Source organism: Saccopteryx bilineata, chromosome 10, assembly GCF_036850765.1.
Source record: "Saccopteryx bilineata isolate mSacBil1 chromosome 10, mSacBil1_pri_phased_curated, whole genome shotgun sequence".
In the NCBI taxonomy this organism is placed as follows: domain Eukaryota; kingdom Metazoa; phylum Chordata; class Mammalia; order Chiroptera; family Emballonuridae; genus Saccopteryx; species Saccopteryx bilineata.
The window spans coordinates 6,704,081-6,721,480 of record NC_089499.1 but is presented as its reverse complement, the minus strand read 5'-3'; the positions used below and the strand labels follow the sequence as shown (position 1 = coordinate 6,721,480).

General features: G+C 42.7%; 1 protein-coding gene across 5 annotated transcripts in view; it reads left to right on the top strand.

Moving 5' to 3' along the window:
- ARIH2 (ariadne RBR E3 ubiquitin protein ligase 2) overlaps window positions 1-17,400 on the top strand; it is a 69,961-nt gene that overhangs the window by 33,240 nt on the left and 19,321 nt on the right. The window lies entirely within an intron of this gene.

Sequence of the window (17,400 nt, the reverse complement as noted above, 5' to 3'; positions counted from 1 at the left end):
GACTCATTTACTAACAAACTTCAAGTGGACTTGGGGACCTTTGATTTGAAATTTTACCACAGTGCTTTCTGCTTAGGGACCTATTGTAGAAAAGATGCACAGTAAAGTTGGAACGTAGAGCGGGCAGCAAGTCACAGAATTGCTAAAGTATGAGCTGATAACCAAATTGCTTCCGGAGTTGCTTATAGAAGCTCCTGAAATCTTCAACTGTCTCCTGCTAATCATTTGCTCAGAGACCACACAAATTTACAGATTTTGTCTTACCAAGGTGGTCTCCATTCCAAGCCAAGTTTGATATTTATACTATTTCATTTTTCTGTCTTCTTTTTTTTATATATATTTTTGAATTAATTAAATTTTTTTTTTTTTTTTACAAAGACAGAGAGGAATAGATAGAGACAGACAGGAATGGAGAGATGAGAAGCATCAATCATTAGTTTTTGCTGCGACACCTTAGTTGTTCATTGATTACTTTCACATATGTGGCTTGACTGCGGGCCTTCAGCATACCAAGTAACCCCTTGCTTGAGCCAGCAACCTTGAGTCCAAGCTGGTGACCTTGGGGTCTCGAACCTGGGTCTTCCGCACCCCAGTCCAACGCCCTATCCACTGTGCCACCGCCTGGTCAGGCCATTTTTCTATTTTTTGAAGCACTTAGATCATATAAGAAAATGTCTCCAGAATAGCCAGTAAAAATGCTGTGGACTTGTGCACTGTTAACCATGTCAGGAACTGCTTGCTGGTCACAGCGGTTAACGCATTCATAAACACTTAGAATCATTGGCTCATATCCTGAATTTCCCCTGGTCCTCGCCCCTTATCCCCAAGACTTAATTAGGAAATGGACAGAATTGTATGGCACATTGACTATGTTCTTAATTTTAAAAAGCAAACAAACTGCAGAACTTGACTCCCAGCATTGGTCTACTCCTTTAGGTATCTGTGCACAGGTGATAACTACTGAATATGCTTTGGGGCCAGTATCAGGGAAATACCTTTTATTTATTTATTTTTATTTTTACAGAGACAGAGAGTCAGAGAGGGATAGACAGGGACAGACAGACAGGAACAGAGAGAGATGAGAAGCATCAATTATTACTTTTTCTTTGCGCGTTGCAACACTTTAATTGTTCATTGATTGCTTTCTCATACGTGCCTTGACCGTGGGCCTTCAGCAGACTGAGTAACCCCTTGCATGAGCCAGCGACCTTGGGCTCAAGCTGGTGAGCTTTTGCTCAAACCAGATGAGCCCTCGCTCAAGCTGGCGACCTTGGGGTCTTGAACCTGGGTCTTTCGCATCCCAATCCAACGTTCTATCCACTGCGCCACCACCTGGTCAGGCAGGGAAATACCTTTTAAATGTCTGTCCTGAACAGACTGTAGAGGATGATGTAAGATGTTTGTCTGTAGCCTTAGGGAAATACTGTTGACCAGCAGCAAAGTCCTTTTTGGCATGCATGTAGCTAAGTGCTGCTTTCTGAAATAAAGATATGGAAACATCTGAGGGTGTAGAGATTTTGAATGCAATGGCAGAACAAAGCCAGGCTGGATAGTTAATATGGAGCAGTGCCTAGGGCAGGCGTGGCCCATAGTGTTTGCCCCTGGGCCAGATTAAAAGAAAACTTTTCATGGGCAGGATGAAATATTAAAATTTAAAAATGTTAAATACAAAAATGATTTGTTTTAAGTAAACAAAATTTTATGTAATTTGTTTACGAATAAGTGTGAGTGAAAAACATTTTTAATATACAATATTATTTTAATAAAAATATAATTACAGGCCCTGGCCAGTTGGCTTGGTGGTAGAGCATCAGCCTGGCATGCAGGAGTCCTGGGTTCAATTCCCGGCCAGGGCACACAGGAGAAGCACCCATCTGCTTCTCCACCCCTCCCCCTCTCCTTCCTCTCTGTCTTTTCCCCTCCCACAGCAAAGGCTCCATTGGAGCAAAGTTGGCCCGGGCGCTGAGGATGGCTCTGTGGCCTCTGCCTCAGGCGCTAGAATGGCTCTGGTTGCAACAGAACAACGCCCCAGATGGGCAGAGCATCGCCCCCTGTTTGGCCTGCTGGGTGGATCCTGGTCGGGCGCATGCAGGAGTCTGTCTGACTGCCTTCCCGTTTTCAACTTCAGAAAAATACAACAACAACAAAAAATATATATATAATTACATACTGTATAAATATCCATACTGTATCGCAATCAATCAAAATAATATTTAATTAATAAAATGAGCTTGAAGGGGTTATATTGCAAATAAAACAATTATTTCGTTTTACAAACAGCCTGGACACGTTTTCAGTTATCAACTGCAGCTGTTGGCTATGCTACAGTGCCACTTGATTCAGCACACTTGACCACAAAAATAATGAATTGTCTGACCTTGGGTGCGCACTGGCAAACTCCGCCTAAAAGAATGTGGGTTTCACATTGCCGCTAAGTGTCAAACAGTTCATATTGAGTACAGACGAGTACAAAAGTTGTAAATCTTTATAATGGAATTTTTAAAAAAAATACAGAAGTATCGCAAATCCATTTGACCAATTATTGGAAGTTAAACCTAGATTAGTCACACACGGAATTCTTTTCTTCGTGTCACTATCTTCTTAAATATCTGTATTTCCAATAATCAAAGATGCTTCCGCTTCTGAGTAGCTGAAATTTTAAAGTAGTGGAGAATATTAAAAATTTAATCGCAGGACGCATAAACTCATTACGTGGGCCGTATCTGGTCCGCGGGCTATATGTTGGGTATGCCTGGTCTAGGGTAAATGGTGACCCCATGGCACCTTCAAGCTGGAGGGAAAGCTCCCGCAGAGGTTTCTGATCCATGTGGGTCATGTTTAGAGGTATAGGGAAAGGGGGAAAAGGGACTTGGAAGATAGGGTGCAGTTGGCCTCTCTCTGACCCCATCTTTGATGCTAAAGTCTTCTCTAGACCACCCAGAGACTTGAGGGCACTCTTTAGTCTTTGATGAACTAGATACCACAACTTAGCCCTTCCTTTCTCACCTTTTCTTTTTTTTTTTTTTTTTTTTTTTTTTTTTTTTTAAGTTTTACTTTTTTTTTCTCTCATTTTTCCGAAGCTGGAAATGGGGAGGCAGTCAGACTCCCACATGCGCCTGACCAGGATCCACCCAGCATGCCCACCAGGGAGAGATGTTCTGCCCCTCTGGGGCGTCGCTCTGTTGCATCCAGAGCCATTCCAGCGCCTGAGGCAGAGGCCACAGAGCCATCCCCAGTGCCCAGGCCATCTTTGCTCCAATGGAGCCTCTGCTGTGGGAGGGGAAGAGAGAGACAGAGAGGAAGGAGAGGGGGAGGGGCGGAGAAGCAGATGGGCGCCTCTCCTGTGTGCCCTGGCCGGGAATCGAACCCGGGACTCTCGCACGCCAGGCCGACGCTCTACCGCTGAGCCAACCAGCCAGGGCCCTTTCTCACCTTTTCTAGCTCTCAAGAAAAGTAAGAGGAATTCTTAACTTTGAAGCTTACATTTACACTGACCAACTCTTCGAAGGAATGTGATGACTGAGAGACAGGCCAGGTAGTTAGAGGCAGGCCTGAGAACTGTGCATTGTGGAACAGCAATATTTAAGGGACTAACAGGTTGAGAGCAGAGAATCCAGTGGAACGCTGAGAATGCTTGGTCCAGGAGGTTGAGAGTCACAGTGTTGTGAAGTTATCAGTATTGTAGACCTATGTGGAAGTTTTATCTATTCTAAAATTTATGTTGCTAACCTTTGGTCAAAACTATGTTAAAACTAAAAGGGCTGGGACACTGAGGTCACTGGTTCATAACGCTGGGCTTGCCTGGTCAAGGCACATATGGGAAGCAACTACTATGAGTTGATGCTCCCCACTTCTCCCCCCTCTTTCTCTTTCTCTCTCTCTCTCTCTCTCTTTCTCTCTCAAAATCAATAATAAGGAATATTTTTTTAAGTATAAATAAACTGTGAAGGGGAAGTTTTTCATTTTGAATTGTGAGTAAAAGGTCAGTAAACTACTTACATAGTAGTATAAGGGCCAGCCCTTTGTTTACTGTGGTGTTTATGCAAGTGATTGCTATTGGATTAAATTTGGCAAACTTTCCCCCTCTGATTTCTATTATGAAAAATTTTAAACTCTATACAAAGAAGTTTAAAAAAATTACACAGTGGAGATTCATATTCCTATCATGTAGATCAGGGGTAGTCAACCTTTTTATACCTACCGCCCACTTTTCTATCTCCATTAGTAGTAAAATTTTCTAACCGCCCACTGGTTCCACAGTAATGGTGATTTATAAAGTAGGGAAGTAACTTTACTTTATAAAATTTATAAAGCAGAGTTACAGCAAGTTAAAGCATATAATAATAATTACTTATTTTATCAAGTACTTTATGTCGGATTTTTGCTGTTTGGCAGAATAAATCTTTATAAATCAACTGACTATAGTAAAAATCTATCTTTTTATTTATACTTTGGTTGCTTCACTACCGCCCACCATGAAAGCTGGAACACCCACTAGTGGGCCGTAGGGACCAGGTTGACTACCACTCGTGTAGATTATATGATTGCTTTTGCTATGTTGTCTTATATACCATCAGACAGACAACTTTATTGAAGTGTTGTTTACATTTCATTAAATTCACCCACTATAAAGTATACTATTAGATAAGTTTTAGTAAATTTGTGCAGCTGTGCAGCCATCACCATAATTTGAGTTATAGAACATTCTTACCACCCCAAAAATTCTCTTGTGTCCAGCTGTATTCCGTCCCTGCTCCCAGCCCCAAGGAACTACAGTACTGACCATTTTTCTGTCTCTGTAGTTTTTGCCTTTTCTAAAAATAACATAAATAGAATCATACAATATGTAGTCTTTTGTGTTTGACTTCTTTCACTTTGCATAATGTTTTTGAGGTTAATCCATATTGTTTGTATCAGGTCAGTAGTACTTTCCTTTTTATTGCTGAATAATGATTTCCATTGTAGGAATAGACCACATTTTGTTTATTTGTTCATTCATTAGTTGATAAATATTTGGGTTGTTTCCAGTTTTTGGCTATTAAAGTATACTATATGTTGCTATGACCATTTATGTCCAGGGCTTTATGTGGACGTATGTTTTCATTTCTCTAGGATAGTTATCTAGGAGTGCGATTGCTAGGTCGGATGGTTTGTATATGTTAAACATTTTAAGAACTTGCCACCCCGCCAGCATTACAAAAGGGTTCCAGTTTCTCCACATCATTGCTAGCACTTGGCATTGTCAGTCTTTTGGATTTTAATCATTCTGGTGAGGGTGAAGTGGTATCTTGTGGTTTTAATTTGTATTACTCTAATAACTAATGATGTTTAAGATCTTTTCTTGTGCTTATTTGCTGTTCATATTTCTATTTGGTAAAGTGTCCAGATCATTTTATTTATTTATTTACTTTTGCTCATTTTAAAAAAGTTGGTTTTTCTTATTAAACTGTGTGAGTTCTTTATATATTCTGACCTTTAGCAGATAAATAATTTGCAATTATTTTTTCCTGGTCTTTGACTTTTCTTTTCCAGTTATGTCTTTGAAGAGTAAAAATTATTTTGCTGGTCTAGCTTATCAATTTTTTTTCTTTTAAGGATTGTGCTTTCATTATTATATCTAAGAAATAATTGGTTTAGTTCTTACACTTAAATTAGTGGAATATTTTGAGTAATTTTTTTGTGTGGTATGAAATAAGCTTCTATGTACTTGTTTTGTATAATTATATTCAGTTTTTCCAGAACCATTTGTTTAAATGATTGTTCTTCCCTCCATTGTATTACCTAGGCACCTTTGTTGAATTTTTTCTTTTTTAAGTGAGTGAGACAGATAGGAAAGGAGAGAATTGAGAAGCATCAACTCGTAGTTGCAGCATTTTTTTTTTTTTTACAGAGACAGAGAGTGAATCAGAGAGGAATAGACAGGGACAGACAGACAGGAATGGAGAGAGATGAGAAGCATCAATCATTAGTTTTTCATTGTGCGTTGCAACCCCTTAGTTGTTCATTGATTGCTTTCTCATATGTGCCTTGACCGCGGGCCTTCAGCAGACTGAGTAGCCCCTTGCTGGAGCCAGTGACCTTGGGTTCAAGCTGGTGGGCTTTTGCTCAAACCAGATGAGCCCGCGCTTAAGCTGGTGACCGTGGGGTCTCGAACCTGGATCCTTGCATCCCAGTCCGACGCTCTATCCACTGCGCCACCGCCTGGTCAGGCGTTGCAGCATTTTTTTTAGTTGATCATTGATTGTCTCTCCTACGTGCCTTGACCAGGGGACTCCAGCCAAGCCAGTGACCGCTTTCTCAAGCCAGCGACCCACAGTCAAGCTTGTGTGCCTGCACTTAAGCCAGAGGAGCCCACGCTCAAGCTGGCGACCTCGAGGTTTTGAACCTGGGTCCTCAGCGTTCCGGGTTGAGTTCATTTTTGGACTCTCTTCTATTTCATTGATCTATATGTCTGTCTGTTCTTAAGTCAGTGCTTGACAGTCTTTATTACTATAGCTTCCTAGCATGTCTTGAAGTCAAGAAATGTAAGTCCTCCAGCTTTGCTGTTCTCTTTCAAGATTGCTTCGGATATTCTGGGTTCTTTATCTTACCCCAGATTTTAGGGACAGCTATTAATTTTTACTAAAACCCCAACAACCCTTCTTTGATTATGATTAATTTTTATTGCTAAGTTCAGTCTATTAGCTGTGTTATCCAGTGTGGTAGCTATGACCACATGTAGCTGTTGTGCATTTGAAGTGTAGCTTTTTAAAATTACTATATAGTTATTCTAAAATAATACAATGAACTTAGATGTAACAATTCTTTTTTGTGGATTTTGTGTTGAAATAGTATTTTAGATATTTTGAGTAAAATAAAATATATTATTAAAATGCATTTCACCTCTTTAAAATTTTAGTTTTCATGTTTGCTGTTGAATAGAAATACATTTGATTTTTGTATAGTATATTGACCTTATATTTTGTTACCTTACTACATTTACTTACTAATTCTAGAAGTAGTTTTATAGATTATTTTAGGATTTTTCTGTATGAACAGTCATTTTATTTAGGAACAGACAGATTTGCTTCTTCATTTCCACATTTTCATTATAGCTTTCATTTTGTGTCTTTTTTTTCCTGTTGCCTTTTTTTTTTTTTTATTCATTTTTAGAGAGGAGAAAGAGAGGGAGAGAGAGACAGAGAGAGAGAGAGGAGAGAGACACAGAGAGAGAGAAGGGGGGAGGAGCTGGAAGCATCAACTCCCATATGTGCCTTGACCAGGCAAGCCCAGGGTTTCGAACCGGCGACCTCAGCATTTCCAGGTCTATGCTTTATCCACTGCGCCACCACAGGTCAGGCCTTTTTTCCTGTTGCCTTATTGCCCTGGGTAGGACCTATAATATAATGATAATGAGATGGTGAATGGATATGCATGCCATTTTCTTTCCTTTTTTTTTTTTGTGTGTGTGTGTTTTTCTGAAGTTGGAAATGGGGAGGCAGTCATACAGACTCCCGCATGCGCCCGACCGGGACCCACCCGGCATGTCCACCCGGGGCGATGCTCTGCCGATCTGGGGCATCGCTCTGTTGCGACCAGAGCCATTCTAGTGCCTGAGGCGAGGCCATGGAGCCATCCTCAGTGCCCGGGCCAACTTTTTGCTCCAGTGGAGCCTCGGCTGCGGAAGGAGAAGAGAGAGACAGAGAGGAAAGAGAGGGGAGGGGTGGAGAAGCAGATGGGCGCTTCTCCTGTGTGCCCTGGCCGGGAATCGAACCCAGGACTCCTGCACGCCAGGCCGACGCTCTACCACTGAGCCAACCGGCCAGGGACTTTTCTTTCTAATTTGGTGAGAATTTTTATCTTGAATGAATATTGAATTTTGTCCAAGGGTTTTCTGCATCTACTGAAATGATTATTTGGTTTTCTCTATTTTGTTAAGTCAGTGAATTATAGTAAGAGTTTTCAAGTGTTGCCTGACCAGGCAGTGACGCAGTGGACAGAGTGTTTGCCTGGGACACTGAGGACCTAGGTTTGAAACACCAAGGTCACTGGCTTGAACGCGGGCTCATCTAGCTGAGCATGGGATCATAGACATGACCTCACAGTCTCTGGCTTGAGCCCAAAGGTTGCTGGCTTGAAGCCCAAGTTTACTGGCTTGAGCAAGGGGTCACTTGCTCTGCTGTAAGCCCGGGTCAAGGCACATATGAAAAAGCAATCAGTGCCTTGGTCGGTTGGCTCAGCGGTAGAGCGTCGGCCTAGCGTGCGGAGGACCCGGGTTCGATTCCCAGCCAGGGCACACAGGAGAAGCGCCCATTTGCTTTTCCACCCCCACCCCTCCTTCCTCTCTGTCTCTCTCTTCCCCTCCCGCAGCCAAGGCTCCATTGGAGCAAAGACGGCCCGGGCGCTGGGGATGGCTCTGTGGCCTCTGCCCCAGTCGCTAGAGTGACTCTGGTCGCGGCAGAGCGATGCCCCGGAGGGGCAGAGTATCGCCCCTGGTGGGCGTGCCGGGTGGATCCCGGTCGGGCGCATGTGAGAGTCTGTCTGACTGTCTCTCCCTGTTTCCAGCTTCAGAAAAAATGCAAAAAAAAAAAAAAAAGCGATCAGTGAACAGCTAAAGTGCTGCAACAATGAGCTGATGCTTCTCATCTCTCTCCCTTTCTGTCTTTCTGCCCGTTTGTGTGTCTCCCCACCCCCACCTCCTGCGCTTAAAAAAACGTTTCAAGTGTTAAATCAGCCTTTCATTCCTGGGATAAACCTCATTTGATTATGCTAAATTGTCCTTTTTCTATATTACTGAATTTAATTTACTATAATATTTGGATTGGCTTTAGTGTTCGTTCATAGGAGATACTGGTCTGTAATTTTCTTTCTTTTTGTTGTCATATTTTTGTATCAGGGTTATGTTAGCATCATAAAATGACTTTGAAAGTAGTATACCTACCTTGGCCAGATAGCTCAGTTGGTTAGAGCATTGTCCTGAAGCACAGAAGTTGCCTATGTTCAATCCCCATTCTGGGCACGTACAGAAACAGATTGATGTTTCTGTCTCTCTCCTTCCTTCTCTCTCTAAAATCAATAAAATAAACATTTAAAAAAAATTTTTAATTGCCGGGTAGATTCCAGTTGGGGAGTCTGTCTATCTTCCTTCCTCTTGCTTAAGAAAAGAAAAAAAATCCCCAGGCAGGGCACACAAGAGAAGCACCTATCTGCTTCTCCACCCTTCCCCCTCTCCTTTCTCTCTCTCTCTCTCTCTCTTTTTCTCTCTTTCTTCCCCTCCCGCAGCCAAGGCTCCATTGGAGCAAAGTTGGCCCAGGCGCTGAGGATGGTTCCATGGCCTCCGCCTCAGGCACTAGAATGGTTCCGAACAACGCTCGCTGGTGAGCATGCTGGGTGGATCCCGCTTGGATGCATATGGGAGTCTGTCTGTCTGCCACCCCCCAAGCCCCCGCCAACTTCTCCCTTCGGAAAAAGAAAAGAAAAGCAAAAAAGTAGTATTCCTTGTCCTGGCTGGTTACTCGGTTAGAGCATCATCCCAAAACGACAAGGTTGCTGCTTCTCTCCCCGGTCAGGGCATGCAAGGGAAGCAACCAGTGAATGTACAACGGAGTAGAACAACAAATGAATGCATCCCTTACCCTTCATCTCTCTGTTTCTCTAAAAAAAAATCAATCAATCCATAAAAGGCCTGACCTGTGGGGGTGCAGTGGATAGTGTCGACTTGGAATGCTGAGGCCACTGGTTTGAAACCCTGGGCTTGCTCAGTCAAGGCACATACAAGAGGCAGCTGCTATGAGTTGATGCTTCCTGCTCCTCTGCCCTTCCTTTACCCCCCTCCCTGTCTACTTTTATAAATAAGTAAGTAAGTAAGTAAGTAAGTCCTGGCTGAATGGCTTGGTTGGTTGGAGCATTGTCTGCAAGCACAGAGATTGCTGGTTCGATCCCCTGTCAGGGCACATACAGGAACAGCTGGATGTTCCTGCCTCTCTGTCTCTCTCTCTCCCTGCCTCTCTCTAAAAAACAAATAAATAAGAATGGAGTGCCCTGGCTGGATAGAGCATCGGCCCAAAGTGCAGAGGTTCCCAGTTTGATCCCCGGTCAGGGCACATACAGAATCGATGTTCCTGTTGCTCGCTCTCTCTCCCTTCTTCTCTGGCTAAAATCAATAAATAATAACTAAAAAGAAAAAAGAAAAGTATTCTCTCCTTCTCTAGTTTCCGAAAGTGTTTGTGTAAGATTAGTGTTGATATAATTCAGCACTTAAAACCTTTTGGACCTGGAATTTTGTGAGAAAAAATTTTGTCACAACTTCAGTATCTTCAATATATACAGTTGTTTAGTCTTTCTTTTTAACTTTGTCAATTTTGGTAAGTATTTTTCAGGAAACTTGTTAGTGTCATCTAAGATACCAAATTTATTAGAATTAGATTATTAATATTACCTTGTTTTCCTTTTAATATTTGTAAGATTTTAAGAGTAGTTCCTCTTTCATTTATGTTTTGGTAACGTGTATTCTCTTTTTTTTTTTTTTAAACCTGTTTATTTTATTTTATTTTATTATTTTTTTTATTTTTTAATTTTTATTTTATTTATTCATTTTAGAGAGGAGAGAGAGAGGGAGAGAGAGAGAGAGAGAGGAGAGAGAGACAGGGGGGAGGAGCTGGAAGCATCAACTCCCATATGTGCCTTGACCAGGCAAGCCCAGGGTTTCGAACCGGCGATCTCAGCATTTCTAGATCGACGCTTTATCCACTGTGCCACCACAGGTCAGGCACGTGTATTCTCTTTTTACCTTAAGTTCTAGCTAAAGTTTTTATCAATTTTGTTGAGCTTTTTAAGAATCATCTTTAGATAGTTAATTTTCACTATTATTTGGTTTGGGTTTATTTCCATTTTTATTTTTATTTTCACTTGCTTTGTGTTTAGTTGTCTTATAGCTTAAGGTTGACCCTTACATAATTGATTTTTGGACCTTTATTTTTTCTTTATTTACCTTTTAAAGATTTTATTTACTGATTTTAGACAGATGAGTGAGAGGGAGAAATGGGGTTTGAGGAGGAGCAGAAAGTATCAACTCAGTTATTGCCTCTCTTAAGTGTCTTGACCAGGCAAGCCCAGGGTTTTGAACCAGCGACCTCAGCGTTCCAGGTCTATGCTTTATCCACTGTGCCACCACAGATCATTCATTCTCTTTTATTTATTTTTTAATTTTATTTATTGTTTTTTTGATAGAGAGGAAGAGGGAGAGAGAGAGAGAGACAGAAACATCAGTCTGTTCCTAAATGTGCTCTGACCAGGGATCGAACTCACAATTTTTGCGTTTTGGGACAACTGAGCCATCTGGCAAAGGCTTGACTTTTCTAGTGTAAACATTTACAATCATAAATTTCCCCACCAGGCTATATTTTAGCTGCATCTCACAGATTTTTTTTTTTTTACAAGAGACAGAGAGAGGGATAGATAGGGACAGACAGACAGGAACGGAGAGAGATGAGAAGCATCAATCATCAGTTTTTTGTTGCGATGCCTTAGTTGTTAATTGATTGCTTTTTCATATGTGCCTTGACCGTGGGCCTTCAGCAGACCACGTAACCCCTTGCTCAAGCCAGCGACCTTGCTCAAACCAGTTGAGTCCGCGCTCAAGCTGGTGACCTCAGGGTCTCGAACCTGGGTCCTCCGCATCCCAGTCCGGCCTTCTATCCACTGCGCCACCGCCTGGTCAGGCATCACAGATTTTATTATGTGGTATTTTTATCATAATTTTCTAATTTCTCTTGTGATTTCTTCTTTGACGCACAAGTTTTACAGACAAGTGTTCTTTAATTTCCAATTATTGGCTACAAAGAAGGGCATTCTTGGCAGAGAACAGTTAGGGAAGTGAATGGGGATGCTGGAATCACTAGGTGTATTGCCGGACCCTGGGAGAGGTGTACTTCAGTGGTGTGTCCTGTTGATTCTTGGGCTAAGGGCTTAAGAGAGCAGTGCAGGCCCTGGCCGGTTTGCTCAGCGGTAGAGCGTCGGCCTGGCGTGCGGGGGACCCGGGTTCGATTCCCGGCCAGGGCACACAGGAGAAGCGCCCATTTGCTTTTCCACCCCCCCCCCTTCCTCTCTGTCTCTCTCTTCCCCTCCTGCAGCCAAGGCTCCATTGGAGCAAAGATGGCCCGGGCGCTGGGGATGGCTCCTTGGCCTCTGCCCCAGGCGCTAGAGTGGCTCTGGTCGTGGCAGAGCGACGCCCCGGAGGGGCAGAACATCGCCCCCTAGTGGGCAGAGCGTCGCCCCTGGTTGGCGTGCCGGGTGGATCCCGGTCGGGCGCATGCGGGAGTCTGTCTGACTGTCTCTCCCCGTTTCCAGCTTCAGAAAAATACAAAAATACAAAAAAAAAAAGAGAGAGAGAGAGCAGTGCATTTTTAACAGGGTGGAACTGATCCTGGCAAGTTGTAAGAGCTTTCTAAGTGGCTATTAATGTACCATTGCATCTATTTATTTTTTTTTAATTTTTTATTCATTTTAGAGAGGAGAGGGAGAAAGAAGAGAGACAGAGAGAGAGAGAGAGAAGGGGGGGAGGAGCTTAGCTAGAAGCATCAACTCCCATATGTGCCTTGACCAGGCAAGCCCAGGGCTTCGAACCGGCGACCTCAGCATTTCCGGGTTGACGCTTTATCCACTGCGCCACCACAGGTCAGGCCGGCATGGAGTTTAGACAGTGAACAGGCATGTAAATATAAGGTGCTTTTCTCTTGTCCCTGTGGTGGTGAGGCTGTCCTAGTGAGAGTGCTTAGGAGGCGCAGGATTGAGATTGAGCAGTGAAGTGGTGATGATGGGAGAGGGTCAAGTGGTAAGGAAGAGTGAGTCATAGAGGAAAAGACCTAGGGTTCCAGTTAGAAAGGTTGTGGGAATGTGTTCCCCCACTGCCAGGATGGGTATGTTGAGGAAGAGCACATTTCAAGTACAGGTATACCTTGGAGACATTGTGGGTTTGGTTCCAGATACTTCAATAAAGCAAGTACTGCAGTACAGCGAGTCACAGGAAATTTTTGGTTTCTCAGCATTTAAAAGTTACTGCACTGGCCTGACTTGTGGTGGTGTAGTAGATCAAGCATTGACTTGGGACACTGAGGTTGCTGGTTTGAAACCTGGTCCTTATCTGGTCAAGGCACATAGGAGAAGCAAGCAACTATAAGTTGATGCTTCCTGCTTCTCCCCACCACCTTTTTCTCTCTTCTCTCATTTTAAAAACAATAAATTTAAAAATCTTTAAAAAAAATTTTTTTCTAGTTCTTAGTTCTAGCCTTTTCTTCAATAAGTGTTTCCAGAAGTAGAAAAAGGACTCAAATAAATAAGACTTGTAATCTTATTACATGTTGACCTGATAGAACTGCTAATTTATCTTGAATGTGACAGTCATAAGTGTTTCTTTCTAAGTAATTAGTCTTTTTTGGCTTTGAGCGGTTGGTTACCACACTGTACTCATTTTACTTTTGGAAAAGGTTTGACTTTTTTCATTCTAAGTCCTTGATAATACAGTTGACCCTTGAACAAGGGAATCAAAAATCAGTATAACTACACTGGTTTGAACTGGACAGTTCAATTGAAAACTCCTCATATAAGTGGACCTGTGATGTCATTGTATATAACCCTAACTACTCACAGGTTGTTAGTTTCTTTTAATTCTTCTTTTTTTTTTTTTTTAATTTTATTCATTTTAGAGAGGAGAGAGAGAAAAGAGGGAGAGAAGGGGGAGGAGCTGGAAGCATCAATTCCCATATGTGCCTTGACCAGGCAAGTGCAGGGTTCCGAACCGGAGACCTCAATCCACTGCGCCACCACAGGTCAGGCAGGTTGTTAGTTTCTTGATCAGAACAGATCAACAAGAGTTCATTTTTATTTGGCTTGAAAGATTCTCTTTTCTATAATGAACACAACAGAAGAGTGAAAGACTTTTCCAGTTGTGAAGTGTTGACTAATAGATTCAGAACGGGTTGCTGAGCTGTTTGAGCATTACAATAAGTGTGTGACTACTAAGGTACTTATTTCCTGAGAAAGCTCAGCTGTTTGTTTTTGTTTTTTTAATGTTATTTATTGATTTTACAGAGAGAAGGAGGAGGAGGAGCGAGAAGTATCAGCTCGTAGTGCTTCATTCTAGTTGTTCATTGATTGGTTTTTGTATGTGCCTTGACCAGGCAAACCCAGGGTTTTGAACCAGTAACCTCAGCATTTCGGGTCTGTGCTTGATGCTTTTATTCACTGTGCCACCACAGGCCAGGCTTAGCTGTTTATTTATCTTTAATGTTTAAATATTCACAATGTTTGTCATGGCCCATCTTCTGAGGATTACTTAAGTATTGCCCCCACCCCTACTCTTTTCTGCCCCCAAATTACCTGAGGTCAATTCCTTGGGACTGCTGGGGGTGTATAGAGCAATCAGTTCTCTCTTATGACACAAATCAGGGAGAGGGTGCTTCCCTGCTGAGATTACCTTTTAACATAAATTATTCTAGGTACTGTTTGTCCACCCCTGTGCTGCTTTTGCTCAGAGAGCCTTTTGGAACCTGACTACTTTACAGATCTTCTCTGCTGTTTATTACTGTGAGGTGCAGTCACATTGCATTTTTCTTAAGTTAATAGTCTCAGGATTCTTTCAGGTTTCTGTAATGTACCATGGACGTTTTAATGGGCCATTCTTACGACCCCATCTGTGCTGTGTAGACTATAGCAGCACCTCCTACAGAAGAAGGCTGGTGGGAAGTGCATACAGTTGACACATGTGCACCTACTATCTTGTTTATATTGCTGTATTCTTTGGCTGTTGACGCTAAAAGAATAGATTCATATCACTTCATTGTCAGTTTTTTAAAGTGCTAGATGCATTCTCTCTTCATATTATCGGTTCTTACCAAAGTTCAACTCTGCTGGAATATTCTGAGTTGGTCAGTAATGGGCTTACAGTCATCAATAAAATTTTCAACAGAGGGCTATGTTGTTTTCCATAGGTGAGCTGAGCTGCATCTGGTTTGCAAATTCTGAGGCTTTGTTGCTACTGTTAGTGCTGTTGAGATCGAGTGCCTTAGACCAAGTATAGTGTTAACATTTTGTTTCTTCAGATAGGTTGAAAAATTCCATTTTGAAAATACAGAGATTAAAGACATGATGTAGTTTAATGATCAGCATGTATTAAGTAGCCCACTGTGACCAGTTCAGTTCTAGGTTCTGTGGATCTGTGAGAGGCAGCCTGACCCTTGTTTTTACTTGAAGGCTTCACCTAAGCTACCTGTAGTGACAAGGCGAGGTGGCTGCTGAACATGGCCAAGAATACTCTGGATTTCCTTCATGGTTCAGTGCCTTTGATAGGACCTGGTAGGCACTACATGGCAAGACATTTAGAAGTCAGAACAGAAAGCAGTGGGTATAGGGCTGAGAGAACTCCAGTGGGTAAGAGATGACAGAAAAGGTTCCAGTGACAAGCTTATCCTAACCAGTATCACTATGGAGTTTTAAAAAATATTTGTAGCTAAAAGATATATTCAAGCAGTCATTAAAGTTTCAATCAAATGTTTTGTCTCTGTTTTCATTTTGTTATAGTGGTCTGTTGAAGAATAGTTTTGTTATGGCCACAGTTAGAAGAAATGTCGGCCCTGGCCGGTTGGCTCAGCGGTAGAGCGTCGGCCTGGCGTGCGGGGGACCCGGGTTCGATTCCCGGCCAGGGCACATAGGGGAAGCGCCCATTTGCTTCTCCACCCCCACCCCTCCTTCCTCTCTGTCTCTCTCTTCCCCTCCCGCAGCCAAGGCTCCATTGGAGCAAGGATGGCGCGGGCGCTGGGGATGGCTCCTTGGCCTCTGCCCCAGGCGCTAGAGTGGCTCTGGTCAAGACGGAGCGATGCCCCGGAGGGGCAGAGCATCGCTCCCTGGTGGGCAGAGCGTCGCCCCTGGTGGGCTTGCCTGGTGGATCCCGGTCGGGCGCATGCGGGAGTCTGTCTGACTGTCTCTCCCCGTTTCCAGCTTCAGAAAAATACAAAAAAAAAAAAAAAAAAGAAAGAAATGTCAACTATAATTCAGGAATCCTAGGCCCTAAAGTCCCTGCAGGCTTCAACAAGAAAATACTACAAAAAAAAAAAAAAAAAAAAAGAAAGAAAAAAAAAAAAAAGAAAAGAAAATACTACAGCAGTATGCATGGATCAAATGCATGGAAGGGAAGTAGGGTCTCCCACCCTTACTGAAATAAGATGTCTTGAGTCCCTTGGTTTTCTCCAGATGTGCCTGGGCTTTAGGATAGGCAGGCAGTCATTCACTGCACAGCCTTTGACACTCGTTGTGCACTGGAACATGCCATTGTTTAGTAGGGCTGTGTATACTGTCTCCTTTTAGGAGTGATTGAGCTCTAAGAGCAGGGATCACACGTTGGCCACTGTGTGTCTTCCCCCTGCAAGTTCTTACCTGTGGACCAGCATGCACTACTTCCTTACTGATTCTTGGAGTTCCTCCTTTTTTTTTTTTTTTTAAAGTTTTTTTATTTATTCATTTTTGGAGAGGAGAGAGAGACAGAGAGGGAAAGAGAGGAGAGAGAGACAGAGAGAGAGAAGGGGGGAGGAGCTGGAAGCATCAACTCCCATATGTGCCTTGACCAGGCAAGCCCAGGGTTTCAAACAGGCGACCTCAGCATTTCCAGGTCGACGCTTTATCCACTGCGCCACCACAGGTCAGGCTGGAGTTCCTCTTTTAAAGACAGTCCAGTGAGCAGAATACCAAGGTTCTGTGTGTTCTCTTCGCTACTTGGCCTGAAGTGTGCTCTTTGTTTCTCCTTGATTCAGTAGCACCCTTGAGCTTGCATAGTGCCCTCTGTGGGAAGCCTGATCTGGGCATCCAGATACATCATAATTTTCTGTGTCCCCCACCCCAGTCTTGACCCTTAGGGTGGTCTGTATTACAACTAGTTTACGTCCCCTGTTGACAAAATATGCCTATAAATGCACGTGCTACCTTACTGCTGGCTTCTTTAATGTAACATTAAAATGTGAACTTCCATGTCAGAACACTTCTGCAACATCCTTTTCAATAACTACATTGTAGTTCATTGCATAAATCTGTCATATATTACTTCCTTTTTTGTTGGGCATTTATGTTATTTCTAATTTTTTACTCCTGTGAAAAGAAAACTATGGTACACATTTCCTCTATCATTTCCTCAGAAAAAAAAATTACTGAAGTAGACTAACTCAAAGCACTTTCTGAGGCTCTTTGATAGCTACAACCACTGCTTTTTATTTATTTTTAATTTATTTTATTTTATTTTTCGACAGAGACAGAGGGACAGATAGGGACAGACAGACAGGAGGGGAGAGAGATGAGAAGCATCAATTCTTCATAGCAGCACCTTAGTTCATTGATTGCTTTTTCACATGTGCCTTGACAGAGGACGGGGCTACAGCA